The sequence below is a fragment of the Miniopterus natalensis genome, chromosome 1 (genome assembly GCF_054644295.1).
Source record: "Miniopterus natalensis isolate mMinNat1 chromosome 1, mMinNat1.hap1, whole genome shotgun sequence".
NCBI classification, from domain to species: Eukaryota; Metazoa; Chordata; class Mammalia; order Chiroptera; family Miniopteridae; genus Miniopterus; species Miniopterus natalensis.
In genome coordinates, this window is record NC_142081.1 from 10,727,524 (window position 1) to 10,754,757 (window position 27,234).

At 47.7% G+C, this 27,234-nt stretch overlaps 1 protein-coding gene across 5 annotated transcripts in view; it reads left to right on the forward strand.

Annotated features, from left to right (window-relative positions):
* FOXN3 (forkhead box N3) overlaps positions 1-27,234 on the forward strand; it is a 322,978-nt gene that overhangs the window by 76,692 nt on the left and 219,052 nt on the right. For all 5 annotated transcript variants that reach the window (XM_016210097.2, XM_016210095.2, XM_016210100.2 and 2 more), the window contains exon 2: positions 4,579-4,694. The gene's annotated coding sequence lies outside the window, so the exon portion shown is untranslated. The remainder of the gene's footprint in view (positions 1-4,578; positions 4,695-27,234) is intronic.

The window sequence follows — 27,234 nt, forward strand, 5'->3', positions numbered from 1 at the left end:
ACCTGTAAAGCTGTACGTCACTGCACAATCTTCCAGTGCTCATGCTCTCTGCTGAAAGAGAGTCTGGTATATACTGAGCTTCCTAAGGCTCTGTCTGTTGCAGTCCCAGCATCTGGACGGATTCGGCCGCTTTCATAGGCTTCCAAACTTCTGGCTGTTTGGCATCATCTAAACACAGAGACCAAGGGAATGGCTGATTTTTTTAATTTTTTTTTTCATATTTATAGTGTCACAAGATTTTAGAGCCAGAAGGAACCTGGTAGAGCTAAACTCCTTATACTACAAAGGAGAGAATTGTGAACCCAAACTAAGTGACTTTTCCAAAGCCACACATGGGTTAGTGACCCAGGTGTGTGTGTGTAGCCAGTGATATCTCTGCATGGCCCTGCCATGGCCCGGTGGCTCGGTCGGTTGGAGGGTTGTCCTGTACACCAAAAGGCTGTGGGTTTGGATCCCAGTCAGGGTGCATGCGGGAAGCAACCCATCTATATTTCTCTCTCACATTGATGTTTCTTCTCTCTCTCTTTTTCTAAAAAAAAGTTTAGTAAAAAACATGTCCTCCGGTAAGGATTAAAAAAAAATCTCTATTCAGGATTAAAAAAAAAAAATCTCTATTCAGGATTTAAAAAAAAAAATCTCTATTCAGGATTAAAAAAAAAAAAAAATCTCTATTCTGTCCAGCATAGTGAGCCTTCCTGACCGAGGCCTTGGGCTCCACTTAAGATATCATAATCTGCTTGCGCTTTCCGCCCTGTGTTGGGATTGGCTGACTTTCTGTATGTAAACACTGTCCTGTGACAACAATCCCATTAACACTCTTTGCTAAAAGCTGATATCACCGGGGTAGAATTGAAAACAAAAGTGGACTGAGAGTTGACCTGGGAGGGTGGGCTGGGAGCAATGCTAACAGTTCATTAGCCATCGCCTCGCTGAGGTTATGGCAGCTGCTGAATTCAGTCAAATTCAGACCCTTAAAAAGAGTGGAAAAAAGAAAGCACATACTTTCCAGGGCCTGGGCACGGCACAGCTGGGCCAGCTGGGTGCAGCGCCATGGCAAAAAGATCTCCTCAGTCTCAGAAATGTGAGCCCCGAGCTTGCACACAGGGAAGGGAATGTGGCTGCAACTGGACCTGATTTGGCCTAATGTTTCTGGGCTCACGGGTGCCCGCAGTTACATTAGACTCAGCTCCTATGGGAAGCCTGTGAGTATCTAAAGAAAGAACCAGCCCTCCAAGTAGACGGGAGGAACAAGCTCTGTGTGTGTGTGTGTGTGTGTGTGTGTGTGTGTGTGTGTGTGTGTGTGTGTGTGTGTGTTTAAAGGCTTGCATCTGAGGTCGACAGGTTTTTTTAAGGGGAACTCTTGGTTTTCTGTATAATTGTGTATTTCCTCTTGTCCACAGTTAGCCTGTTAAGGAAATAAAGCACAATTCAGGTTTCCAAGTTGCAGGCCTGATTAATCTCTCTGCCAGTTACATATGGAAATAAATTAGTAAATGGTCCATCTGGGACAAGACTACTGCAGAGATGATAAATTATCGCCATCGTATATGTCTGTGTTGCTGAAGACTGAGTTGTGCTCCCCAGGCGCTGCTGAAAGATAACTGGATGCTCTATCGTGGTCAGAGGAATGAAAAAAAAATCACAAGTAAAAAATTCACCGTGAAATGTTTCATGGGAGAGTGCTTTGGTTGATGCCAAGTTTGTTCCTTAGAAGTGCTATATCTGCAAATATTTAAAAGGAGTCTCAAGGGCATAAGAAATATTTTACTTCTATATGTTCAAAGGCTAACACAGTAACAAGTAATAATTAGTACCTAAATGTCTCAATGAGTAGGATAATTCTATACCTCTGTGCAGTATTTGCAACTTGGTCATTTTCATAGCAAATTCGTGTCTTGTCTTATTTAAATGTCAAAGAAGTTGAGGCAAGTCAGTGCCTCTATTTCTTGATTGATGAAAAACTGAGTTTTAGGGGCTTGAGTGCCTTGTCCATAATGACTCAGATGGCCAAGTGGCAGAGCTGGGATGAGCAGCCAGGTATCACCAGTACGGAATCCATCTCGGTTTCCATCAGAGTCTGTGTGACATCAAACACATTTCAGTATCCTATCATTCATCTGGCAGCATCAGAAAATAAAGCAAAAGCCATACCTTCTTGATCATGAAGATTTTTTCTCTACCTGGAGACCTTGAGTATCAGTTTATCTTTTTTTCTTTATTATTGATTTCTGAGAGACGAAGGGAGAGGAAGAGAGAAATAGAAACATCAATGATGAAAGAGAGTCATTGGTCGGCTGCCTCCTGTACGCCCGCTACTGGGGAGCGAGCCCACAACTTGGGCATGTGCCCTGACTGGGAATCGAACTGTGACCTCCAGGTTCATAGGTTGATGCTCAACCACTGAGCCACACCGGCCAGTTTAACTTTTTTTTTTTTTTTAACATGATTTTGATTTTTTAAAATTGAAGTATAATTTACTTATAGCATGTATTAGTTTCGGGTGTACGACGTAATGATCTGACATTTATATATATTGGGAAATGATCGCCACAGTAAGTCTAGTTAACATTCATCACCTTACACAGCTAGAATTTTTTTGTGTGTGCTGAGAACTTTCAGATCTGCCCTCTTAGCAACTTTCAAATATGCAATAGGGTATTATTAACCCTAGTTGTCATGCTGTAAGTTACATCCCTATAACTTATTTATTCTATAACTGGAAGTCTCCGTCCCTTTTGACTACCTTCATCCATTCCTCCTCTCCAGCCCTTTAACTTTTTCCTGTGACTAAGGCACACCACTATTCCCCTGAGTTGTTTTATAAAACTAAAGCCATAGATGCCCTCGGGAACTTTTTAGGTCTGGTAAAATTCTGCCCCTTTGCAGAATGGCCTGAGGCTACTGTGACATCCCGAGTCTTGCGCCTACTTTAAAATGTTCTTTCGTGTGTTCCTCCTGGGCAAGCCTTCTGCAGCTAATCCTTTAGGCATGCTCCCCTCTAGAAAATGTGGCACAAAAAGGACAGAAAAGCAAACTGGGTTTAGAAATCTTAAGTCACCTGTCTTATTAGATGTCAGTTTCTAAACATAAGCAATGGATGCCACTGGATGGTTTTTACACAGGAAAGAGGCCACAGGCCCCTAGCATTTACCAGTCTGTACTTGAAAGTAACCTTGTCTCACCTGGATCACCTTCAAGTATCTCCGGTATCAGCCAGACCTGGCTACTCCGTGCACCTGCGTAGCTTTCGTGCTTTCTCACCTCTGGGCCTTTGCTTTAGCTATTGCTTGGTTCTCCTGGTCAAAATCCTGTTCAGACCTCAAGGCCCATTGGTATTGGTATTGTTTTGATGCTTTCTCTGGCCTGCTCCCCACCCCATCCGCACCAGAAACAAATGCCTCCTCTGAAACCCTCTGCTTGTTATAGGAAATAACACAGTCTGCCTGTATTTGAGTTGCCTACATACATGTCTTATCTCCCATAGTGGACAATATATTTCTCAGAGGTGGCGATTTCATCATCTATCTCTTTGACCCTTCCGTCTTCTCTCCAATCCCCAGCTCAATACTCTGCCCTTAATTGAAATTTAACATGCATCAGATTAGGGTAATTTTGTTTTACAACAACAGATTAAATGTCGTTGGATAGGTGCATAAATTAAGGATATGAAGTGTATCAGAATCACTTGAAAAGCTTGTTAAAATAGATTGCTGGACCCCACCTCCAAAAATTCAGATTCAGGTGGTCTTGGATGGGGGCAAGAATTTGCATTTCCTACAAACTCACAGGTGATGTTCATGCTGCTATTCCTGCACCACCATTTGAGAAGCACTGATTTAATGGATTTATTTCCTAACATCCTCACACTGAAGCTCATAGGGTTATGCCATTGTTTCTATTAGTCAGCCTACTGATCTTTCTTCCTTGAGGCAGAGGCCAAAAAAAAATACCTTCCATTAAGTTATGATGCAACCTTCGCATGTACTAGCTTTCCTATTTTGCAAGATTATTGGTTAACTGTGGCTCAAAAACTTGCAGCCCATGTAGTGAGCTTTAGCTCAATGGGATCTTTTTCCCCAGGAGCACAGCCAGAGTAATTTTATTTTACAACAACAGAATAGAGAGTCCTTGAGTTTGCAGCCTGTGTACCTTGCCTACCCAGTGGATCCAGGCTGGTCCACGTGGAGGTACACTGGCCTGGAATGCTTGTTGGTGCTCTGAAGTTTTCCCTTTATATACACAAGTGTTTCAGCGGCAACTATAGTAAAATAAAGCGATCTCACAAATGTCTCAGCAGCAGCTGTCGTAACATAAGATAATCTCACAATGTCTGTGGCATGTATTTTCACATTTCTGGGTTCTTCTGTGCCCCATGAGGCAGTTTCAAGAACACTCCACCATGAAAGACCCAGTGCTTCAATAACTTTCCAAGCTGTAAAGAGGTACTGTTGCAATCGACTCTTTCACTGAAGTGTGGCATCTTTTAGAGTCAGGCCGGAGATGACATCCCTTGTGGTCGAGAGGGTGCTCTCTCCTCCTCTGCTCTAATCCTGTCTTCCTTCTGCTCCTCTCCACCAGCCACTAGAAGCATAGTCTCCTGGAAGACCGGAGCTCTTGTGATAATGGAGGCTTCTTTGTCCTTTCTGTGACGGGAGCAATGCTGACCTCGGTTTCCTGGACCCATTCTGACTCAGGTAACCACGCCCTGCCTTCCCCAGCTCCCTTACACCTCATAGAGACAGCACTGAATAAAGGAAATACCAAAGCTGTGTTTAAATGCAAATGTAAAATTGATTGTTTCTCCATCATTTGGTATCCGCCCCTCTTCCTCCCAATCTTCTTAATGATCAATTTATGCAGCTGATCAGACGGACAATGTGGTCAATCCAATTTAGGCATTAAGGTAATGAAAACATTGAATCACATCTTCATTTGAAGTTTGGGTGCGTGTCATAGACACACACAGCAAAAGGAACAGTGCTGGGAATTTTTTGTATAGAAATTAGATTCTGCTGTAGTTCCTCGAAGTCATTTTCTTTCTCATAAGACCATGTTTTACTTGAATTAATCTTTCTAATGTACGTTTTAATGGAGGTCAGAAAATATTATTGTGTATTAGTTATGGGCTCTCGGGACAGATGGGATAGTGTAATATAAGACATGGAGCTCCGCAGATCCGGGACCCACTCATGAGAAGATGCAGATGGTGGTGCCTTGTGGGGCTGGGGCTGGGCACTGATGCTAGCTCTCTGGTTCAGGAAATTGAGAGACTTTTAGAATTGGGATTGAAATAATTGGGGAAGAATTCCTGGAAGAGGGAGGGCCTCAGATGGGCTTTGACCCCGTAGATCAGTAGGCCAGGAGGAGGGGAGAGGAGCAGCATGGCACCTGGCTGGGAAGATGGGAATGAGCCCTCTGTGAGCGCACGCAATGGGGGCTCTGGCTGCCTGGACCAGGACCCTGATCCTTTGTCACAGCCGGAGCCACACTCCCCCCCAGAGCCTGGATCTCTTAAGGTGTCCCTGGTGAAACCCCACCTGCCCTGTTATAGTGAGGCCTTGGCTGGCAGGTTCCTTCAGGGACAGCGGTCACTGTCGCCCCACCCCTGGCCTGGCTGCCGCTTTGCTGGCCTTTTCTGCTTCTTTAGGTCTGTCCGCACCCGGCCTCTGCCTGTCTACCTGATTGTTTAGTCTTCTCTTACACACCTGCACCCCTCCCCTCCTGGCTCTGCCTGGCGGGCGTGGCTTGAAAGGCCCTGGGATGAACGAGGGACTGTGTGAGGTCAGTGCCTGGTGATTCAAAAGGTGCTGTTCTGGGCCGAGAAGTGGAGTTGACAGGTAGGAAGCATAAGCCAAGAACACGAGGTGGTACGTTGATGCCGAGAGCGTATCTAGATAGTTCTGAAAGCCCGAAGTCAGGGAGGGTCTCGAGGCTGAATAAGGGGCCACAGTCAGGGCTGGGGAACCAAATGCCCTGATTAACTTTGGGATGGCCACGTACACCCTGCCCACACCTGGCTTTTCTCCAGTGTTGCTTTTGGATAAAGCAGTGGTGGTTTTCCCTGCCCTGGGCGTTGAAGGTACTTCTGAGAGTTGCCTTCTGAGGTGCCTGCTCTTCCTGTCAGGCCTGCCCTGGCACGCTCGGGTGCTCCTGCAGCGGGACCTCAGGAGCTTCGGCCTTCCTGGAGTCAGAGCCTTGGGTCACTAGCCACCAGAGTGGCTGGCCTATAGCCAGTGTGTTGAGTTTCCAAGCCTCTTCTATCTTGTGACACCTACATCTTAAAATGTGGCTTCCTGGTTGCTGCAACATGTGGAAAAAAAAAAAAAAAAAGCTGAGAACACACTCATTCTTAACCGCCTTAAACTAGAAATGACCCAAACGAACTCCACATCCTCAGTCCATTGGCCAGAACCAGTTACATGACCCTGGTTTGGAGCCGGGAGCCTGGGAAGTGGGGCAGAACAGAGGAATGCTCGGGGTCCCCATGGCCCCTGCAATGTCGTGTCACTGTGGGAAAACCTATACCTTTCCTTTGCTTTTATTTTCTCATTATTAAAGGGTAATGAACCCAGCCCTATATTTTTTCACGTAGCTTATTAAAGGTGTAAATAAGATGTATGAAAGAACTTTAAAGGGTATCATGAGTTGCAACATATCTAAGATATAATTGTCCCTTAATTTTTTTATTACATCTTAAATGGTAATGGGCTGGAGTCAGGGTAGTCACACATGCCCTGGGACTGTCCAAGCATTTCCCCAGGTGACCCAACATAATTATCATACAGTGCTGCCTGTCACATCCAGAGATGTCCGGGTGTAGACAGTAAATTATATGATTACCCCAGCTTCATCCCACGGGTCATCCTTTGAGATTATTGTTATCTCCTATTTCCTGAGCTTTTTCTAAGAGTCAGACACTGTTCTGATCTTTTGCTGTCATTACTTCATTTAATCCCCAAGCTTGTGAGGTATGTACCAGTAATCTCTTTATTTTAAGATGAGGTACCAGATGCAGAAAGGGTTAAATCATTCATGATCACACAGCTATCAAGGAACAGCACTTTGCTCTGAACCCAGGTCTGTCTGACTCTGTGCCCTTAAGTGCCCCACTTTCCTGACATTGGCTTGGGAATCTGTGCTCAGACCACAAGCTGGTAGAAAGTTAAAGCCCTGAGCGGTGAGTTTAGCCCTTTATGACCCCGACCAGCAGTCAAGATACAAGATCACTGCGTGACTCTCCAGGGCCTTCAAGGAGCAGGGCGAGGGCTGAGAGTGTGTCTCCTGACTTCCCGCCAGTCCCCTTCCATCCCCACTACCCTGACGTTGACATGCACAGTGTTTTGCATAGGGAGAAAAGACTTTATTTTGAAATCTAGGGTGGAGCAGCACTCTAGCCAGTGAAGACTTGCCATGTGCTATGCAGTTGATCCAAACAGGCACCTTCCCAACACAAACAGCTAGGAGAAACTGAGCTCTGTTTTCAGGAAGTTTATTTACAAATTTGTTTATTAAAAAAAAAAAAAAAAAAAAAAAGCCAGACCACAACCAAAGACCAGTTTTCGCTTGCAGAATAATATCAAGCTGGTATTAATTTCCCTGGTTCCTGGCCTTCCTAATCAGTGTTCAAAACCAAACCCACGGAATCAGAGGGAACAGTTTCTGAAAAATGAGCCAAGCGTGGCAGACTCATCTATTGCATTGCTTGCTCCAAGAAACCCCCCAGAAAGTTATAGATGCGGTTTTCTCAGTGTACAAAGAAAACTAAAGGAATTCCATTAGGAAAGAAAAATTAGATGGAAATTTCTAATTCTATCTCATAAACAATATAGGAATAACTTTAAAATATTCTGCTGTAAGCATGCATTTAATTTGTGCTCTGGGAACCAAATAATGTTGCTAAGATAAAGCATTCTAATAATGATTTATGTAAATTTATTTGTACAAAGTAATGGTGTAGTTGCCTATAGCAGATTGCTTGGAATATCAAATGACACGAGGTCTTTTTTGTCTTCTGAATGAATGCAATAGAGAAAATGAGAGACTCCAGGAATTAAAAAAAACACACACACATGTTCAAAATGGAGCCTGATGGCTCCGGAGGCAGAGACAGCTGGACAGGGTAGAGGGCACGTAAATAGTCAACACACTCAATTCAGTGTGTTTTCCTGTGATGTCCTCATTATTTAAGCCATTTAAAATGCCACACAAAGGGTGTGAGTGTCAGATTCTTAGAAGGCTAGGACCCTTTATCTCAGTGATCGTAAACTACTCAGACGCCACAGCGCTTTGAGACCAGCCAGTGACAGATCGCTCCTTCTCACGGTACCCTGATAGACGGGGCTCTTACAACATGGGGTGCACAGAGGCCAAGTGCAATTAAAAATTGGGCAGTTAATCTCAGTTCCCCGTTACTTTAATGCCGAGGAAGTTAACGCTTGAGTCATCAATGGGACCCAAATGTTCAAAAACAAAAAATTCTCCCAAAGACTGATTTGCAGGCCTACAGGGAGTTCCCCAATTGGCTGCCCAGTTAGAACCTTTGTTAATGGTTCTAGGTGTTTCTCGGAAACGTTTTGATTAAATGGAAACCCCCATATGTGTAACAGAGAGAGTTTCTGGATCTGCGCTTTGGCCTTGTCAATTCCCGGTATTTGCCGTAACCTGTACTATTTGGAAAAGGTGTGGTGTTAACACTTTAATGGCAGAAGGCATTACTTTTTTTTAATACTCACCTGAGGATATTTTTTTCATTACTTTTCACAGAGAGTGGAAGAAGGGGAGAGAGACAACGATGTGAGAGAGACACATCAATTGGTTGCCTCCTGCACAAGCCCTGACCAGGGCCGGGGATCGAGCCTGCAACTGAGGCAGGTGCCGTTGGCCAGAATCAAACCTGGGACCCTTCAGTCCACGGGCCAACCCTCTAACCGCTGAGCCAAACTGGCTAGGGAAGGCAGTACTTTTTCCCCTCAAAATCTATTTACTATCTTGCTTGGTCATTGTAGTCACTTTCGTGAGGTAGGCTGAGAGTTTGTATTCTCCATATAGAGAAACTGGGAGCCACAGAAGTAACAAAGCGAGACATCGGTAGAATGGGTGGACAACGTCCATGCTAACGTTTGTCCCATTGTCACAAACTAAGACAGATGAAAGAAATGTGTGAATTCTGGAGAGCTCGCTTCATTTAAAACAAGTTCAGAGCTTTGGTCCATCATAAGCCATTTTGGAATGGCACCAACTGTCCTGAGAGAAATGGGTTTGTCTAATTGGACAGAATGACTTCGTGATCTGGTCGTTAGCTGCAGTGGGGCCAAGGCCTGAGGGCTGACGTTAGAGCTCCTGAGAGGGGGGACATGAAACCTGAACAGGACTATAAAACAGTGAAAACACTGGCTTCAAGGAGAGAGAGGGTGGCCTGGGTTTGCAGCACAGCCATGTGAAGTGCACACGCCTTAGGAGCCGTGGCCTGCGGCAGGCTCTGTTCTAGTGAAGCGGCCCAGGATCCCTGGGGCAAGGCAGTGGGTGTTAGGGGGAGAATATAAGCCCTTCTTTCAGATTCTAGTCTTCCTTCTTTCTAGCTGAATGACTTTGGGTGTGATTTCTGAGCTGTGGATTCCTAGACTATAATGTGTGGTGCCTGAGCCTCCATTTCCCCATCTGTAAGATGGGGGTGATGATATTTACCTTATAGAGATGGTGTGAGAATGAAATAAAATAATTCTTACAAAATACTTGCCACAGTGTTTGGCAGATAGTAAACACTCACTTTATGGTAGCCCTTAAAATGATGATAGTTGTTATTACTTAAGAGTGTATGGTCCTGACTGATAATGGGAAATGAAATTAAAACCCACCTTTATTTAATTGAGAATTAATCTAAAACATTCCTGAATCAGTTTCTGTGTACCAAAAGATAACAAGGCAACTGTGAACTCATTCATTTGTCTGGAAGGCCCTTTGCAAGCTGTCTGCGAGGCATGAGGAGGCTGGATCCAGAGTTCTGGTCGGAAGGGATAAGGGAGGTTTTTGCACACGGCAAACAGGCACTGTGCAGGACACTTTAATATATATGGGCATTGTCTTCCAAGAATTCAGAAATTAAACTGGTGTAAATCCTCAGTTGTCGCTGGAAGTCCTGGGTCTGGTCCAGAGTCTGCAGTTTGGTTTCCGTCAGAGCAGTCGTTGGCTGGCTACGGAGTAGTTATGTCAAGATGAATGGATGGAAAGACTCGGTCATTCGCTCCTGCCTGCAGAAGGAGGCATTCACATTCTTTGCACATGTGTTCTTGGCCATTGTAGGTCAGGCCCTTAGGCTGAAGGTTGAAGACGCCCTTTCGTCAGAATTCATTTCCGTGAGAGGCTTGTATGGCCGTCCTTACCAAGGGGGGAAATGAATCCAGTGTAAACGTGTTCATTTTTCTTTCTTTCTTTTGAGACGGCTGTAGCTAAGTCACCTTAGAAAGGGTGTTTCACAGAAATTCTCCGCAGGAAGATAAGGGAATGCGGAACATTCTCAAGTGAAACGAGAAAATAAGAACTAACCCTCAGATCCTGGACCCAGCGCGGCCTACTTCCAGGCGCCCCCGCGCGGAGCGCCGAGGCAGTCCCGAGGCGCGGCTGGAGTTACAGCGTGGGGCTGGCGTGTGGGGGCTGGGGCGCAGGTGGGTGTGCACCAGCTAGCGTTCAAACACGACTCTTCCCGGGTCCGAGGCGAAGAGGGCGTAAGCACAGGTAGGGCGTTCGGTAGCTTTACTTGGCAAAAGAAAGAGCTGGCAGCCTACGCTTGTCCCCGAAGCTCCTTTTGAAATTTCACTGCGGCGTGGCATCCCAACCTGGGGCCTCCTGGGGGGGTTCTCTTGCCCCTTCTCGGCTGTCCCCTCCTCCCCAGCTTCCTCACTGGCTTCTCCTACTGTCGGCTGAGGGTCCGCAGCCTGTGGCTTTTCCTCCTTAAAAAGGAGATTAGCAGGTGTTAAGATGCACCAGCGACTAAGACTTGTCCTGATTTAAGGAGGGAGGGAAAAGCATTTGAGAAGATGAGTGGACATCTGCCCGCAGCACTCTGGAGTGAGACTACACAGTCCCGCCTTGATCTCCGGCAGAAGCCTGGCAGACCCAGCCCCCCAAAGGCAGAGGGGGAGCAGCTCCTCCCCAGGAAAACGCTATACTGTGCCAACTGGTTCCCCGTAGTGGATCTATTTATGTGTCCACATTTATTTTACTCTCACTCTCGTGTGAGCACAGGAACTCTTAAATGGTTATTCTGGCATCAACCAGGGGCTGAGTCTTTTGGGCCCCAACTCCTGCCTGGGCTCAAAGCTCAGAGCTCATGAGAGGTGTGAGCTTCGCAGCCCAGCCGAGAGCTCTCCGGTTTAATGGCATAGACTTAGGTCAAAGGGACAACTGGAACTCAGAGCAGGGGCATCTCCCAGGGAGACTGAGGAGGAGGAGCTGTTTTGAAGCTGATACCCCTTCAAAGAGAATGGCATCCAGACTGTCCTCGCTGGTATGTAAAAGGCATGATGTCACCCCGAGCCCAGTCACATGGCCTCTGAACAGCTGACTTGTACCTGACACTCAGACCCTGGTAGAGGGCGTGTGTGTTTGTGAGGTGAGCACGTCTTACGGCAAGTAGGTTACGCCCCCTCTTGGGCATCACTTCATTCTTGCTGAGGAGACCTCACTGCCTGCGGCATCTTTTCCTGAGTACCAGAGGATAGCATTACGTCACACATAACATATAGTTTTCCAGGTGAACAAAAGGAGGCCGGAACTTGGCTGTAGTAGCTACTGGAAGGTCCAGATTACTCGCCAATGAGAGTTTAACAGACTTCCGCTGTGATTAGTTCGATCTGGTGAAGGATACCGCTCCTGAATCAGTCTTGGGTGAACTGATAGTGGACTGGGCAGTGCCAGGTTCTGATTGAGGACTGTGATTTCCGGAGAGTTCCATCGAAGGTAAACAAGGAAATGTTGCTCTGTTACAGAGGCATGTGCGGCTGTGTGACAGGCAGGTAGGTGCTTGATAAGGGCTTCTAAACAGTGACGGCCCATTATTACTATGGTATTTAACTTTATCCCTCACATGAATGGAAATGGAACATTATACTTAGTCACAAGAATCTCTTTTATATATATGTATATTTATGTAATATGTGCATGTAGATATGTGTGTCTATAATATATGTATTATGTATAAGTAAATTATGTCACTTGGTTCTAGGACAATTTATAGGAGTTGTTGTTTTCTTAAGATAGGAAATATCTAAATTACTACCATTGTAACTAGTCCCACTTTTTTATTACTTGGCCTCCATGTCTTTTTTATTTTTTATTTTTATTTTGATTGTTGGCACTATTACAGATGTCCCCCATTCCCCCCCTTTGCTCACTTCCACTCAGCCCCTGCCACTCTCTCCCTCTGCACCCCCCCCCCAGCCTCACCACACTGTGTCCATGGGCTATGTATATATGTTCTTTGGCTAATCTTTTCACCTTCTTTCATCCAGTCCCCCCACCCCCTTCCCCTCTGAGATCTGTCAGTCTGTTCCGTGTATCCATACCTCTGGTTCTATTTTGTTTGTCAGTGTATTTTGTTCATTAGATTTCACATATTAGTGAGATCGTGTGGTATTTGTCTTTCTTTGCCTGGCTTATTTCATTTAACATAATACTCTCCAGGTCCATCCATCCTGTTACAAAGGGTAAGAGACCCTTCTCTTTTTTATGGCTGGGTAGTATTCCATGGTGTAAATGTCCCACAGCTTTTTTATCCACTCACCTACTGATGGGCACTGGGCCTGTTTCCAGACCTTGGCTATTGCAAATAGCACTGCTATAAACATAGGGGTGCATATATTCTTTCTGGCTGGTGTTTTGGGATTTGTAGGATACATTCCCAGAAGTGGGATCACTGGGTCAAAAGGCACTTCCATTTTTAATTTTTTGAGGAAACTCCAAACTGTTTTCCATAGTGGCTGCGCCAGTCTGCGTTCCCACCAGCAGTGTATTAGGGTGCCCTTTTCCCCACACCCTTGCCAGCACTTGTCATTTGTTGATTGTTGATGGCAGCCATTCTGGCAGGTGTGAGGTGACTCCTCACTGCAGTTTTGATTTGCATCTCTGATGATGAGTGACGTTGAGCATTCTTTCATATGCCTGTTGGCCATCTGTATGTCCTCTTTGGAGAAGTGCCTATTCAGGTCCTCTGCCCATTTTCCACATCTTTTTTTAGCTCTTCTACCCAGGACACATAAATAGCCTCTGAATGTATGTGTGCTTAACTCAACAAAAGTGTAAACAAGCTGCTATTTATTTTACTAAATAGCTTCAGCAGGGATGGTTGGTCTGATTGCCAGAAATTGTTAGCTTATCACTGAACTGTCCTGATAATTCTTATTATTCAATTTGTGTTGCTTATGATAATAATTATTACTACATGAAGGGGCACAATGCTTTTATTTGTATGGCTCTTTCATTAATAATTTAATCCATAGTTACATTCAAGTGGTTCCGAGACACTCATCTCAAAGTACTTAGAGATTGGCCTTGGAAAGCCAGAATTTAGGTATAAATTGTAAGGCTTGGGGTGGGGATATGGGTGGCAGGCAGGTGCTTTGGCCTTGACATCCATTTAGTTGGCCGTACATTTCCCCTCACATTTATTTCTAAGCATTTTGTTGATTCATCATCAGTAACTCTGATCTGGTCCTTTTAGCAACCTGAGAAACTCCATCATGGTATAGTCACTAAAATGACTAGATTGAAACTAATTTATAAGTTAAAAAGGTAATGATGGCTGAAACCACAAATCTGACCCTGAATGATTGCATCAGTGGCTTCATGTAAACACTGTCTGTCTGTGGGGCCTGTTCTTTAGAAACGGGAGGGTTTTACTGGTCACAGCTTAGTGACGTTCCTTAGACCGTGGTGGATGACATATGTTTTGGTACATCTTGCTACAGAAGAACTTAGTTTGTGGATTTTTTTAGTGTAGAATACTACAAATTTTGCCCTAATTCATGTTTTATATAGTAAATAAAATGATGAATTGAAATATGAAAATAGGCTTCTGGAGGCATGAGAAATGGGGCTGAACCTGACTCAGGGTGTCCACCCGTAGTGATGTTCAGACAACTGCACTTTAAAACTCTGGATTCAACAGGGAAATAAAGCCAACAGGGGATTCCCATTGGAGCAGGCCCGCCCGACACCTGGGAGAGGATCAGCCTGTGTTGATCAGGAGTGTCAGGGAGGAAATCTTCCACGTCAGAAACTGGCGTTTATGAAAACGAATGCCTTCTCCTCCACTGGCGGATGACATATTTGGAGCAGGTGTTAATGTCTGGCCCTTGCACCCGGAAATGTGTTCACTGGGGCTCAGGAAAGGAATTGGGGGTTGTTTGAGAGCATAGTTTTACAATTTACCTTTTGGAAAGGAGTTTGGTTTCTTATAATTGAAAGTTGCGTCTGGCCCTGGCCGGTGTGGCTCAGTTGGTCAGAGCGTTGCCCCTTACACCGGAAGGTGGTGGGTTCGACTCCCAGTCAAGGCACGTACCCAGGTTGGGGTTCCGTCTCCGGTCAGGGCACATGCAGGAGGCAACAAATTAATGTTTCTCACATTGATGTTTCTCCCCCCCTCTCTCTCATCCTCCCTCCCTCCCTTCCTCTCTCTAAGATCAATAAAAAAAATGTTTTTAAATTGTATCTACATCTGTAATAAACTATGGGTTCCTAGTACTGTGAGCGCCACACTGTCTGTTTTAATTCATTTAAACACTTGACAGTAAGTTACAATTTAGGAGAAGGTCACCTTTTGGTGGCCAACTGGTACCTATGTGTCACTCTGGGGAGACTAGGTTTGGGGTACAGACAGATCCCCAAAACTCGTAAAACAATGGAGTGTAAAATGACGACAGTTTATTTTTTTGCTTACTCTCTGTGTCTGTTGAGGCTGGCTGGGGACTCTGTCACCCTTGTTCGCATTCCCAGATGGGGGGAGTCCCTGTCTCCATGGCTGAGAGAGAGGAAAAAGGGCGCAAAGCACATGCCGTCCGGTTGCGATGTGTCGCGTCCACTCACTTTTTTTGGCCAAGCCTAGTCACATGGCCACACCTCACTTCCAGTAGGTGGGACGACGTCATGCCCCTCTGCTTGAAGGAGAGAGCGGAAGTGCTTGTGAATAGCTCCGCGATGGCCGCGGCGTATTCCTTCCATTTTGGAGCCGGCGCGCGAGACGCGGCTCAGCTGAAGCCAGCGAGCAGGTTGTGAGAGGACTCTCCGTAACCTCCGGGAGAATGGGCCAGGCACCTGCCGTGGGGTTGTCTTATCTCTTCAGCACTGACTTGTCTAGCGGGGGCTCTACCCCAGCCCCCCCGTCTCTCACACACTCATCGGCCACCCCAGCGGTCAGTGTGCTTGTTACGCAGGTGCCGCAGCGCCTGGGGCCCCAGCCATCCTTCCCGGCCGACCGGGGACACCTCTGAGCCAGTCTCACGCAGGCCTCCCGGAATGGCCGCAAGTCCTTGGTTCCCTCCGTGGGTGCTCCCTGTGGACTGTCCCTTTAGGTTTCAGGTTCTTCAGCGAGCGTCTGAAGGTGTCTTCCTGCAGAGCCGAAGCCCAGCTGCCCGGGGCACTGGTCTGTGCGTGCAGCTGGCTGCGGGGAAGTTGTCCCTGACTCGCCGGGCTCGGGGGCGCTCTGCTCTCCCGCTGGTCTTGGCCAGGCTGTGCGGGGCGCCTGCTGAGGGGCTGCCTGCTTGGAACGGACGCCTCAGGTCTGGGCTTGGGCTGCTGGTGTAACGAGTTCCGTCGGGGCCTTAATTATGCTCTTTAAGGCCCCCGAAGGAATTTATATCCACACAAGAGAGCCTCCCTTAGCCAGCAAATTCGGCGATCTGGACTACAGCCAAGAGTTAGGAAGAAACGACACATATCTCAGAGGACAGCACAGCTTTCTCCAAGCCCATGCACTAAACTTCAAGCAGATAGATCCTGGTGGGTTTGGTGTTCTTAATGTAGCCACACTCCTGATTAACTTGGTTTTCTGATTCTTTTTACTTCTTTTTTCAATTTTATTCATTTATTTTCTATTTTATTTTATTTATTTTATTTTATTATTTAATTTTTCCATCCCCTCATACCCCCTTGCACCTCCACCCGTCCCCCTCACCCCCCAATCACCACAGTGTTGTCTGTGTCCATAGGTTCTGTCTCTTTATTTTTCTTTTTTGCTCGGTCCCTCCCCGCCCCTCCAACAGCACCCCCCCGGGCTGTCTGCCTGCTCTCTGCCTATGAGTCTGTCTCTATTTTGCTCACTAGCTCTGATTCTCTTTATTTTTATAGATGACAAAACTGAGGCACAAAGAGGTTAAGCCATTTGCCTGAAGTCTCAGAGCTGTAAGTGGAAGAACAGGTTCTTACGATTCCAGACTTAGTCGGATGTTTATGATGGTGGCAGAGAGATAAGGGAAAAGGCTGAACTGTGTTTAACTCTGTTTTTTTTAAAAGAAAAGTAGTAGAGAAATGTGTAGTAATTATAGGACGATTCCCTTCAAAATGGCCACTTCATGTTTTAATTCTACTCTTAGTTGGCTGAGAAAGTCTAGTAAGTGGAGCCGTGCGTCCTGATCCTGCCAAACGAGCATGAAGTTACTGGAGTTCTCTCGGCCGCACTTCTAGTTCAGCTGGTGTATAAATAGACGCTTATGAAATAGTTCTTTGCACAATCAAGATGAAGGCCTGACGCAGGCTGTGTCATGAGGAGCGGCCTGGTTCTGGCGTGCTTGGCCGGGCGGTGGATGTCTGCGGGAGCATCTCCGAGCAGGGCCGGCCCCGTCCGCGCGGCCCGGGACGCTGCTCCCTAGGGGACACTTCCCGCAGCGAAGCCAGCGGCCACCAGCACCGGGACACTCACTGAGACCCTCCGTTTGTGTGAGCGTCACCGTTTCAAAGCACCGGCATGTCCACGGGCTGCTCTGCTTAAAACAATCCCGTGTCGGCAAAGCAGACATCAGTGTCATTCCCGTCATTTAGGTAAAGACAGAAAGGCTCAGAGGAGGGTCCCCAAGGCCCGGTGCCAGCAAGAAGCAGGGTGTGGGCCGCCCACCTCCACCAGGTGCTCACACCCCTGTGTTACTCGGTGAGCACCTGCCCCTCCCGTGCCTGGGGAGGGCCCCGGAGGGCAATGGGAGGAGGTCTTTCCCTGCTCCAGCCAGCTTTCCTTCCCCGGGCAGAGAAGTCCAGTTCCACAGAGGAGACAGGATGCGAAGGTCCGGCCCCAACACGCACCCCTTCACTCGCAGAGAGGAGGCATGTTTGAGGTGACACGAACAGGAGGAAAAGCACCCTGAAACCCCAGGCCGGGTGGAGGCGAGGCGAGGCTTTATCTTCGCGCTGCAGTCAGCAGCCTTCCACTCAGCGGAGTCCCACAGCCCTGCTTCCCCGGCCAAGGACAGGGCCGAGACGTCCCCCGCCCGGCGGGGAAAACACGTGCCTCGGGGCTGCTGGTCCCCAGAGGGGCGGTCACCCTGCCCGGCAGCGGAGGGCCTGCCTAGGTGGGGCTGGGAGCCGCCACCCCTGCATGGTCTACAGGCGAACCGTCAGGGGAGCCCCGCTTCTTAGAGCCCTGGAGCAGGGCTGCCTCGTGAGATGGCTTTTGATGGCATCAGCCGTGTTTCTTAACATCCCAGTCTAATGCATTCACCCTGGATGCTTTTTCCAGCACTGGGGGTTCCCTTAAGCAAGAAAAGGAGGAACTTGACTTCTGTCTGCGTGACCAGGAGCACTCGCCAAAGCGGCCCGCCCCACGGTGGAGGGGTTTGCCCCAAAGGGCCAAAGATTCCTGCTTCCCAACCCATTTAGAATAGCCTCTGGCTTTTCTTCCAGCCAGCAAGGGCTCAGGAGTATGGAGGCGCAGTCTCTGAGCCCCCCGCTATGTCAGGAAATACTCATTAATGGAAACGTCGATGTTTACAGATCTTACTTTACTAGATAGAAAGCTCATGGCCCAGAGTGGAGGCCCCTGTGGGCAGGGCCCGTCTCTCCTTCACGGCTGGTCCCCAGCTTCCTCATGGGACAGGTGTGGGCCTGGGTGCCTGTAAGGTGTTCTCTTATACTGGTTCCCAAGTTCTGAAGCACCCTTTCCTCCCTTCTCTACTTTGACCTCTCTCTAGATCCGACCCGTCTTCCCACGTCTGTCCAGGGAGCTGCCCGCTGGACGCGTGTCCTGGTTACACCAGCTCTCGGGCGTCTGCTTTCTTCTGGCACCTACTTCAGACATCACATTTTATGTTTCAAATCACTTCCTATGAATCATAGTTAAAGTGCTGTATTTTGTAAAGAATCTGGTTTTTATTGTTACTTTTAATTAGAAAGGCTCTAAGCCGAACAATACCACTCTCAGCATCTGTTTCTGATACACTTTCTTCATTAATTCATTAATATATTCACTATTCATTCAAAAAATATTCCTTAAGTATCGTGGGCCAGGAGATGGCCCGGTCCTGGGGCAACAGTGGGACACATGGGGCTGAGATCCCTGTTCTTGTGGCCTCTGCCTTCTGGTGGGAGAAGACAAGACAACAAACAGGCGGAATAGTTAAAAAAAAAAAAAAAAAAAAAAATTGCCCGGCCGGGCATGATGCAGTGGTTGAGCATCGACCTAGGATCCAGGCGATCGGGGTTCGATTCCCGGTCGGGCACATGCCCGGGTTGTGGGCTAGGCAGCCGATCAGTGATTCTCTCATCATTGATGTTTCTATCTCTCCCTCCCCCCCTCCTTTCCTCTCTCTGAAATCAATAAAGATATATTTAAAATATATGTATATATATTTTATTGATTTTAGAGAGGAAGGAAGGGGGACAGAGATAGAAACAGCAATGAGAGAGAAGCATCGGTCGACTGCCTCATGCACGCCCCCTACTGGGGATCAAGACCATAACCTGGGCACGTGCCCTGACCGGGAATTGAACCGGGGACCTCTTGGTTCATGGGTTGACGCTCAACCACTGAGCCACATGGGCTGGGCAGGCGAGAGATTTTTGATTAGGACCCATGCACTGGAGGAAGTAGATAAGCTGTGTGAGGAAGGGCTTGTGGTGCTGGTGGTCTGGGAAGATGTCTCCGAGGGGAGGGCATTTCAGCTGAGACCTGAGAGAAAGGAGGGAGTAGGAAAGTGTGGGACTCGTCCCTCACCTGGGAGTGTGGCAGGTGTGTCAACACGATGGGGCCCTGCAGGGAGGAGGCTCATTTGGTACCTGGAACATTTTGCCTTTTTTGTGTGGTATAGTTGTGGGTGACTTTTTATTTTGAAATCATCACAGACTCAGAAATTGAAAAAAAAAAAGAGTAGAGAAGACCCCATGCATTTTTCCTCCAGCTTCCCCCACGATGATGTCTTACCTAACGATAGTACCTCATTAAAACCAGGACATTGACATTGGTGCAATACTACTAACTAGGCTCAGACCTCATTTAGAAAACTTCAGCAGTTTTTGTATGTACTCATCGCATATAGAGGATGTGTGTCTCTGTGTGGGTGTTTGGTACATTTATTAATGTGTACATTTTTCTCTCTTTTAAACTTATTCGCTCATTGTTTCAGGGATGTCTGATTTATTTACTCAGTAAACACTAATTGAACACCTACTACGTATCAGTGTGTGTTCGGTATTTCAGATACAGGCAGAGGGTGCTGAGGGGCTGGGTGATTGGTCATGGAAAGCTGGTCAGAAGAGGTGTTGGAGTCAGCCCGGCGAGGAAGGTCTGGACGTGAGAAAGGCTGGCCCGTCCTGGAAATGCCAAGGAGAGAAGGGGAGGAAGTCGGCCAGGACAGGTTGGCAGGCTTAGCGTGCAAGGGGCCAAGTGCCAGACTGGGGTTCGGGAGTCAAAGTCTCTTTTTGGATCTCTCAATGCCTAGCCGAGGTAGAACTCAGAGAATGATTATGATCGGCTGAAAACTCTCCTTAATTTATTTTCTCTCTGATGCATCCATTTGAGCAATAAAGGCAGTGTCTGCTGTGTGCAGATCTGACCTGGGAGAGATGCCTGGACGCAGCCTAACAAGGTCCCTCTTCCAGGCAGAGCTGGAGTAACGAGAAGCCCCTCCACCATCCACTCTGACAAGCCAGTGTTTCCCGGCACGGCGCCTGTGTTTGCATCCCATTGACATTTGTTGTACATGAGGAAACTAGGTGTCGGACGCTATGTAGATGTTGCCTTCGAGTTTTCTGAAGAGGGAGAGACCCCTGTCAACTCCCGGATCCACGCAGATTAAAAAGCACCCTTCCACCAGGAAAGGAACGTTCCCATTTAATCCAGGCCCTTAGTGTTTAGCTCTGACCTTTCGAACGTGTCATTTCAGGGCTGCGGCCTGTTAGACACAGCCTGCGGGGCTCCCCCGGATCGCTCAGGGAAAAGGTGTAACTAGGATGTCCCCGTGTTTTCCCACAAAGTGCAAGGGAAAGAAGCCCCCCTCCCTCGCCCCACTGCCCCATCGAGAAGTAGCTTGGCTTTGCAGAGAAAGGAAAGACGGATAATGGATCCCAGGTAAATGTACTGCGGGCTCCTGGGAGAATTCCAGCCCAGCCTGGGCTGCCCCGGTCATCTCGGGCTTCGTTAGCAGCTGGTGGAGTTTACAACGTCTTCCCCTCCTGCTGACGGGCTGACAGTCCTGAGCCGGATGTCATCCTGTGCAGATGTGTACCTCACTGGCTCATCACACTGTTCCCTTGGTTACAGGTTGAGGAATGCAGCCCGGAGTGGGAACTGTGACACTGTATAGCATTTACCTTCCTAGCAAAGGGTTCTGGATTCCACGATGCATGTGATGGACCTGCCTTCTAAATCCAGGTGGCCCTTGCATGGCCAGGCCAGGCAGAGAAAGCCATGGTGAGAGGGCTGTGTGGCAGGTGTTGGAGGCATGAGGGACAGCTGGACTGGTCAGTCGTGCTCCAGGCTCGGCACTGCCCGAGCCGCTGCGTGTTCTAGATTTAACCTTGCTGGGCCTCACTTTCTACACCTGTAAATTATCGGTTGTAGACCAGATAGTCCTAAGATTTCTTCCAAAATGAATATGCTGTCATTGTCCACGAAAGGCTAATGGGTTGGGGGCAGATTTCAATTCACTCTGATTAAAAAAGGGCACTTTTTTTTTTGGACCCAGCTTCTGGGTGATTGTTAAGAAATAGTGTGTGGCCTTTAGGAGTTCCCTTTCTAAAGTTTTCCAAGCCTTTGCTGATCTAAAGTAGCAATAGCGTCATTATCACTGTAAGCGACCATAGGCTTTAAAAAATGGCCTTATTGCTTTTTTCAAGGACACATCTTGCACAACTCTATGCAGAGAGTGTGCGGTTCAGAGACCAAAATGTTGAGATTCCCTCAAAGTCAGGACATATTAGCTTAGCCTTCTTGTGAGAGGAGACAGACAGGCCAAGAGGTAGAATTACTTTTTTCTGGCCTGTTTGGAGAGCTTGCAAACGAAATTTGTTTCCTTTTGTCTTTTTCCACTCGGCAAATATCGACTTTGAATCTTGGCTGTGAGTGGGTGGAATGAGCGTGGCTAATCTCTAGTTGAGAGCTTTATCTCCTCGGGGCTACATCAGCCAAAACTTTCTGCTGTACTTGTTGACTGGGACCTAGAGGAGGGGGTCTTAATGGCTCTGTTCTCCAGGCTCAGACAGAGCCAGCCCGGAGGGCTCCACACTCGAGACAAAGTAGCTGGCAGATTGTGGGGAGCAACTGGGTAACTTTTTGGTAATTATTTGTTTTCAGGCATGCCGAGGCTGCACTTGGAACTCAAATTATTCAGGAGCATGATAGCCAAGTTCTTAGTTACGTTGTATCTCTCCGCTGAGTACAGAAGGAGTAGGGTAATTTCCTGAGAAGTGCATGGAAAACACTTTGGAAAAGGGCATCAAAGAGGCAGTTGGTGTGTGTGGTTGATCTGCGTCCTGAGTTTTAGGGCAGAGCAATGCGCTCATCCCAGGAAGAAAGGAAGTCCCTCAACAGAGAGAGAGCCCAAGTGTGGCTGTCTCCAAAAATGTACCTTGAGTGTTTCTAATATAGGGACAAATAGAGCCGAGCCTGCAAGGCCCAAAGAGCCAGCCCCAGTCAAGGCAAAGAAAAGATGCAGATGGTAAGACACACAGAAGATGATGGACATTTCTTAAAGGGAAGAAGCCTTGAGAGCCTGGGTTGCAGGAAGACTAGGAGCCGTGGTCATCTCTGATCTGATGTTTCACCACGCCACCCCTTCCTCCAAATTTCCTGGCCACTCTGACATCAAGAGCGATGCTCATGCAGACAAGACAGATGTCCTGAATGACCTCATGTCTTCCTGTGAACTCACCTGCCTCCACTTCTTATTTCTCCAAATCTCTGGATTTGCCATCTCCCACCTCTTCCAAAAGCTGTTTGGAGAAGCAGCGAAGGCCACTGAATGGGGCTTCAGAAAACTTTCGTCTAGGTCTAGACTCTGTAACAACTCTCCCCCCCTTTTGGATATTCCCTCCATGTCTTCATTCATTTGTTTGTTCATGCAATCTTTTATTCAACATGCATTTATTGAGCACTTACTATATTCTGGGCACTGTAGGCCCTGCAGATTTGGCAGTGAGCAAGACACATGAGCTCTGGCCCTCATGGAGGTCACATGGACTTGTTTATTTTTATTATTATTTTCAATCCTTACCCCAGGATAATTTTTTTCCATTGCTTTTCAGAGACAGTGGAAGGGAGAGAGAGAAACATCGATGTGCGAGAGATACATGGATTGGTTGCCTCCTACATGTGCCCCGATCGGGACTGGAGCCTACAACCGAGGCACATGCCCTTGGCCAGAATCGTACCCGGGACCCTTCAGGCCGCAGGCTGACATTCTAACCACTGAGCCAAACCAGCTAGGGTGGACTTGTTTATTTTTTTGGCACATACTCTATACCTAAGAGACATTACTATATATTTGGCAGCGGGATAAATGGTTTATACCTTCTCTGGGTTACCTATCCATGGTTAAATGTCCAGACTCTTCAATTGGGGAATGTCCCAACTGGAAAAAAAAAAAATAAGGTAGTCATGACAGAGATTTCTGTTAATATAGATTCAAGGCCCTGGTTTCAAAATTCTAAGAACTACACTCACCTTAGTTTGCACTTAGTTTGTTGGGTCAAACGTGTGTGATGGGCTGTCAGTGTCTTTCGACTTATGAATCAGCCATTCAGTCAGCTGTTCAGCAGGTTATTTATTGAAGACCTGCAATGTGTCAGGCACGCCGCTCTGTTCCTGTAAAGACATCCACTCATCACCAGCAAATTCTCTCTCCACACCTCAGAGAAGACTCAAGATGATTGTAGAATTAATAGAAATGAAAGACACGGGACAGATAGTCTCCATGGAAAGGACTCCTTCTGGGAGCGTTTATGCCGATGGGCTGATTGGTTTCCATGATTTTCCACAAAGCCAAGAAAAATACAATCTCCTGCTTCCGCTCTCCCTTCCCCCATGCAGGTACTGTTATTGTTCCCCATTTTTCAGATGAGAAAACTGAGGTTTCAGATGGTTACTACTTGCCCAAGGCCACACAGTTAAGAGTGGCAGAGCCAGGATTTGAACCGAGGCACCTGGCTCCTGACGCTACACTTGCCGTGTCGGATTTTCCTTAGTGAGCAGGCTCAGGTATCAGGAGGCCAGGTCAGAATCAAACCTCAGCAGGTCAGCCTGGGCTGAACCAGAACCGCCCGCAGACCCGCCGGTTCTCCTTGCCGATCCACAGGGCCTCTGCTGCGCACACCTTTCCAGGCGCTGCGTGAAGGTTTCGGGAAACAGCGACCACCCGGCAGTGTTCTGAGTAAGCTGCCTTGCGGAGCCGGGAAACACCATGTTTGCAGAAGAGCTGTTGCTGTATCAGTTATTAACTAGTAGCTCCCAAAGGGCAAATTACCGAATTGTGTAACTTTTATGTGATACTAGTGATTGCGGGCTGCCCTGTGAGCTGGAGTTATTAATAATTGCGATACAATGTTAGTTCCCATTTTCTTTTTTTGTTTCAGTTTTATTTTGTATTGTTTCGGGTGTACTAGGTTTCATTTTCTGAGAGCCTTCTGTAGACTAGGCAGCTCATCCTGGATCTTCCCTGCGTTATTCAAGTGCTCCCCAAGCCCTGGAAGGCGGTTATTGTGACTCTGCTTCTCAGATAAAGACCCAAAGTCTCAAAAGGTTAAGTGACTTGCCCAGGGCCACACGCTTACAGTTAACCCAGCTCTGACTGCCTACTTAGATCCTGTCCTTTCCTCTACATCATTCGTGAACATGTTTACTGACACCTACTGTGTGCCAGCCCTTGGTCCCAGTCCTGGGGGTGCCATGGGGAATACTGGAGATGGGTCTCTGTTTCCAGGATTTCACATCAGACAACAGTGGCCTGTCAGGGCATGGACCTCCGCTCAGTCTAGGCAAGTGGGAGACCAGGGCCCAGGACATAAGAGGAAGGCCTTGAGTCTGCTGGGTCCAAGGCCTCTTTTGTGGTTAGGAATTAAGCAGGCTTGTCAGGTTAGAGATGTGGGTCCTTTAATGAGGTTTAATTATTTATCAGTGTTTGTTAAAGGGAAAGCATGATTATTGTGGAAGATCCAGAATGGGCATTTTGGGGTTGGGGGTTTGCAGTTTTGCCCCCTTGCTTTCCTTCCCTTCCCGCCCAGCACCCAGCCCGCGCCCAGCCCTTTGCCGGGTAAGGAAGCTGACGGCGGCTGGTCTCCCGGCGTCCCTTAGTGTTACTCCGTGGGCTGCGTGGATGGGACTGGTGCGGAGCCATCCCGCTCCGTGTGCCAGCTTTAGCATCTCTGCTCGGCCCACCTCATGCTGGTGGCACCTGCCTTCTTTCTCCTCATATTGTGACAACCCTAATCAACTGTACATTTTCCCAAACATTCCTTTCTCCAGGGGAGAACCTCAAACACATGCCTGTTCTGCCCCCTGCGTTAAAACCCGTTGGCTGTCCTCCCTGGGCTCACTCTACACCAACTCTGACTTTTCTCAGCTGGCCCTTTTCCCATGGCTCCTGATTTCAGGCCCCGTCCCTGTCCCCCAGTGTTTCAGCCAGTGCCGACTGCGCGCCCCTTCCGTGGAGGGCGTGGTCAGGGAGGGCCAGGGTCTTCCTAAGAGAGACTATCAGAGGTGAGGCCTTCAAGCCCTTAATCCCACTGATGAGGGCCCTGGAACTTGGGAAGGAAACTCGCCCAAGCCGACCCGCCCGAGTCACGGTCCTGCCTTCTGTCTGTCACACCGTCCGCTTTTCAAGTACAGAATGTCTTCAGTGTGAAGGTGTTTGGAGAGTTGTAGTTTTGGGCCTTTTATCCAGTGGAGTTAGTGGGATTAAATACATGGCCCGTAGCCAGTGTTCTCCAAACGTCCCAGAAGCACGGTCCTCCCTCCCCCTCTGGGATCCGACGTGGGGCAAGGATGGGGGGTGTAGAAAATTAAACACTGGGAAGGTGGAGGAATTCACTTTTTTCCCCCTTTTTTTGATTGCAAGTTATTGTTTAGTGTTAAAAATAAAAACATTCAACTCCTAACCAATTCAGAAGTGCTTATCATGGACAGTTTAAAGTTCCCAATGATCCACCCATCAAAGATTTTCTGTACGTACATTAACACGCCTAATACTATTCTGCAAAAAATAGGCTTGATATGTGGTTCTGCAAGAGGCTTTTCTCTCTGAGCATCTTTTCCCTGAAGTACCACATTCAGCCTTTTTCTTTTAAAAGCTGCCAATTTCCATTACATGAATGACCCAGGATGGAGCTAACGGATCTCTTTCGGATGGATGTGGCATTCTTTCCAGTTTCCCACTATTATCAGTGATGCTGAAATAATCCTTGTGTGTGTATATTTTTACACAGTTGTGTATTTCCGGACAGTAAGTGCCCATAAGGAGAATTGCTGGGTCCAAGCCAAGGTGTAGTTCAAATTAAATAGAAAGTGCTAGATATGCCTCTAAAAATGATAGGACTTGCTAATGCTCTCATCAACTCCAAGCATGCATGTTCTTTACATCTTCACGCACAGCGAGTTTTTACTGATCTTTTAGATCTTGGAGCTAAGTATTTTTAAACAGACACCATGATCATTTGGTACAAGTTAAGTTTATTTTTTTAATATATTTTTATTGATTTCAGAGAAAGGAAGGGAGAGGGAGAGAGAAACATCAGCGATGAGAGAGAGTCATTGACCGGCTGCCTCCTGCGGTCACCGCCTGCTGGGGATCGAGCCCAAAACCCAGGCATGTGCCCTGACTGGGAATCGAACCTCGATCCCCTGGATCCTAGGTCGATGCTCAGCCGCTGAGCCACGCCAGCCGGGCCAAGTTAAGTTTATTTTTAAATGTTAATCTCTTCCATCAGGGTACGAAGCGTTTAAAGGCATGGGGGTTACATTTTAGATAGGCATTTTAAAAAAAGGTTTCCATTTCAGATTTTTGGAAACTTCAAACTAAAGTGTAGTCCCATTCCAACATTTTTTAGTGTTTCCTCTTGGAGCGGACTTGCTTACTGGAACCCGGCCCGCAGGCTATAGGATGTGGGCACATCGGCGGACACATTCTCAGAGCCGCATAAGGGAAAAGAGCCGATTTCCAGGGCCCCACAGTTTCACGGGGAGGGGACCAAGGCTGAGGAAGCTTCTTGAAGCTGGCTGATTTTTAAGCTAAGCTCCCCATCAGAACGGCTGCCCCCAGCAGGCTGTGGAGCACACGCTCCCTCACCCAGATGGCCTCGCCGGCCTGGGCACCTGGCCGGGATGACTGGCTGGCTCCTCCTGCGTCCGCATTAGTGCAGCTCCCGTGAAGCGCTGACGGTCTGGGCTGTGCTCATTCCCCCTCCCCCAGGAATGCCCGGGCAGCGGGGATGGGCTTGGCCAGGGAGCCTTTCCCCAGCTCCACTGGGGCACCCATTAGGCCAAGAGTGGATAGACTATCCTTCCTGGGAAGGTCGATATTATGGCACGCTCCTCTTTTTAATACCAGACTAAGGAGAGGTAAAATCATCTCCTCGGGAAAATATAGCCTGTTCTTTCTGCCTTTCTTCCTCCCTGCCTCTTAGGACACCTTGACCACACACCTTTTCCTCTCCTCTGCTTTCTCTCCAGCCTGTTTCAGGGAGTGACCCTGGTATCAGTCATTTACACACTAGTATGAATGTAGGGAACTGGAATTTAGACACTAGGTAGTAGGGGGTGAGGACTGAGCT